The sequence below is a fragment of the Rattus norvegicus genome, chromosome 8, assembly GCF_021556685.1.
Source record: "Rattus norvegicus strain SHRSP/BbbUtx chromosome 8, alternate assembly SHRSP_T2T, whole genome shotgun sequence".
Classification (NCBI taxonomy): domain Eukaryota; kingdom Metazoa; phylum Chordata; class Mammalia; order Rodentia; family Muridae; genus Rattus; species Rattus norvegicus.
This window is the reverse complement of record NC_141541.1, coordinates 52,111,936-52,115,586: the sequence shown is the minus strand read 5'-3', so window position 1 is coordinate 52,115,586 and position 3,651 is coordinate 52,111,936.

Sequence of the window (3,651 nt, the reverse complement as noted above, 5' to 3'; positions counted from 1 at the left end):
CCCCACCTCCGCCGGGGGCCCAGAAAGGACCTCCCCGGGAAATCGGCGCCACCCAGCGGGCAGCAGCCTCATCGCGCCCGGGCTGGCCAAGCCACACCCCGCGTTTGCGTCACTGATATACGTCACGGCTATTGGCTTGTTCCTATTGTTGCATCAGTAGAGCCCCGCCCGGCGTGGATCTCCAAGACAACCGGGTATATACAGAGAACCACGTGGAGCAAAAGCACGCCTGTTTGGAGCCGGTGGCGCAAGGAAAGAAGTGGACTGGAATCTGATAGGTCCTGGCGCTGGAAATACTGAGACAGAGGGTCGCATCACGGGAAAAGGCAGCATATCAGTTTTCAGATTTTAGGGAAGGCTTAATGTTCCTCCACGTTTTCCTACCGGGCTGGGAATATTCTATTCCATAGACTCTTATTCTGCCTACCTTTTAATTTTATTTATTTATATTTAAGAATGCATTTATTTAAACGAACAGCCAAGTATATCTCTTAGCAATATTTAGAGAGCCCCATCAATCAGGTAAAGAAGATTATGTCCGTTCAACATGATAATATTACTATTCGAATGATCCATTCATGGGCTACTTATTAAGTATGTTACTAGACGTGTGATAAGTACTTTGCATATATTAGTTTTCTCATTTAAACTTCTTAATTGTCCTGTAAAAGAACCACTATTATAGTCATCTATTGCACAATGTAGCTGAGGCCTAGAGAGACCATGCTCAGGTAGTAAAAGTCAAGCGTCTTTTACATTTCTACCAATGCAGGTCATTTAGGTGACTACTGGGAGGCTCTTATCCCAAGAAAGGATAGAATTTTATCTAAGCCGTCAGGTTTAGAATAAAAAAGAAGGGGCAATTTGTGTTTTCATTTTAAGCAAATGACTTTATTTTTAATGAACTAATTATTGTGTGCAATGGTGCTTTGCTTGCATATATGCCTGCGTGAGGATGTTAGATGACCTGGAATTGAAGTTTCAAACAGTAGCGAGCTGCCATTTAGATGCTGGGAGTTGAACCTCAGTCCTTTAGGAAGAGCTGACAGTGCTCTTAACTGCAGAGGCATCTCTCCAGCCTGCAAACCTGACTTCTTCTTCTTTTTTTTTTTTCTTTTTTTTTTTTCTGGAGCTGGGGACCGAACCCAGGGCCTTGCGCTTCCTAGGCAAGCGCTCTACCACTGAGCTAAATCCCCAACCCCATCAGTCACTCTTTTAACAAAATAATTTATTTTTATTTTATGTGCATTGATATTTTGCCTGCATGTATGTCTGTGTGAAGGTGTCAGATGTTGGAGCTGCAGACAGTTGTGAGCTGCCATGTGGTTGCTGGGAACCGAACCCAGGTCCTCTGGAAGAGCAGCCAGTGAGTGCCATCTCTTTAGCCTCTCTTCTTTATTTCCCCAAGACAAGGTTTTTCTATGTAGTCCAGGCTATCCTTGAACTCCCAGAGATCCACCTGCCTCTGCACCCACTCACATGGTCTGAGCTCCAAAAGTGCATGTGCACTCAAACACATAAACAAAAACCATAAAAACAAAATAAAACAAAGATGCAATGCTAACCCTGCTAGGTTTCCTTTAAAAAAAAAAAAAAAAAAAAGGCCGAGGCATATCTTGATATATTTCCTCCCCTCTTGATTATTTTTTAAAATTTTATTTAAAAAATTTTTTAAAAGGTTTAGTTTTATGTATATGAGTACTCTATCTACATATAGATTCCAGAAGAGGGTATCAGGTCCCACTACAGATGAGGTTGTTGGGAATTGAACTCAGAACTTCTGGAAAAGTAGCCAGTGCCCTTAACCACTGAGCCATCTCTCCAGCCTGCTCCCACTTGATTCTTTTTTTTTTTTTCTTTCCGAATTGATTCTTTTTTCTTTTTTCTTTTCTTTTCTTTTTTTTTCCAGAGCTGGGGACCAAACCCAGGGCCTTGCGCTTGCTAGGCAAGCGCTCTACCACTGAGCTAAATCCCCAACCCCTTCCCAATTGATTCTTATACCCCACCCTTCCTCCTCACTGATGAGGAAAACTGCCCAACCAAGTAGGCGGGTGTCAAGATAAGTCCCAAGACTTCAGTTTTGCCTGGATCATTAATTCTAAGCCCTTAGCTCCTCCCCCGCATTTCTCCACCAATATCACTATGTGTCCCCACTTTCTCCCCCAAACCCCTCTTCCTTCCCAGGTTACTTTTGGTCCTGGTGTTTCATCACAACAATATCAATCCTAACTAGGACACCCAGAAAAAAGATAAAACCATTAGAGTCATATAGGGGGCTTTATAGTCAGACCCTGCCTCCAGCCAGGCATGCACCTCCCTATGTCATGACCCTTAGGTAAATCAGGGATATTCCAGCTTATATCCTAGTCCACTAATATGCTCCTCTTTTGGTCAGTTCTCCATTCACTGAGATGGGAGACCTGGATCTGAATTCTTAATGGAGAATGGATCCAAAGACAGCCAGAGCAGAACAAGGTTAGCTTGGAGACATGAGTACTCGCTGGGTTTTTGGAAGCAGGAGAATTGATGAGAGGTGGCTGTAACCTGTGCTTTGACGTCAGCGTGAACAGGGTTTTGTGATGGGTTAGGTAGTAAAAGGGAAAGGCAGGAGTTAAGGAAGAGGGAAGCTGGAGGAAGGGAGCGGGTGGGGAGGAGCAGATAGATTAGGCCTGTCAAAGGACAGTTGATTATGGTACATAGAAAACCTAATTATTAGCAGAACATGAAAGCCTTGTTAGATACGACATTCGTCATTTGCAGTTAGGTGCGTCCTGAAGAGATGCAGTGTGGGTGTGCCTTTAAAAGCCAGGGTAGATAAGGACGCTAAAGAATGGAAAGCTCTTGCCTATGTAAGGGCAGATTGCTTGGGAGAGCTCTTGTGGTCTTTGCTCTATGATCCCAGGCAAAGACAGGTGGATGGCCTTGAGCTGCCCCACTGTTTAGGTACAATGGTTCTGCCTGGTCTAAAGCCCTCCGCCATGAAGCGATGTTGCTCAGGTGTGGGGGACGAACTAGAGACTTTTTTTTTTTTTTTGGTTCTTTTTTTTCGGAGCTGGGGACCGAACCCAGGGCCTTGCGCTTCCTAGGTAAGCGCTCTACCACTGAGCTAAATCCCCAGCCCCGAGACTTTTTTTTTTAAAGAATCAATTGGCTCCCTTTGGGGCGCTATCTTTTGGGCTGGCTCTGGATTTGGGTGCTCTTTTGGCTTGGAAGAGCTTCATGGAAGAAGCTCCTGGTCAGAGATAAGGATTCTCTTTCTGGCTCATAGGCTTCACAGAGAAGACAGCAGGCAGGACAGCGGTGAAACAGGATTCTAGGAAAGAGCGCTAAGGAGCCTTCTTGGGTTTGGAGGAGCTCAAGAGAAAGGTGGACTAGCTTGGTGGAATGACACAGAAAGATTTCTGAAGAGCTAGCAGTTTAGTGGTAGGATCAGGCCTGTAAATAGATACTTTGTATAGAGTTAAGAAAAGAAAGTTGCCTTGCTGAGTGAGCAGATTTTTTTTTTTTTTTTTTTTTAAATCCTGGGCTCCTGAGTCGCATGTCTTTATTGGGCACAAATATTAGTTAATTTAAAAAGACCAACGTTACATAGCCTGGTTTGTTATAGCACTTAAGGTGACTTTTAGGAATCCTGCTGAGTTATGGACAGAG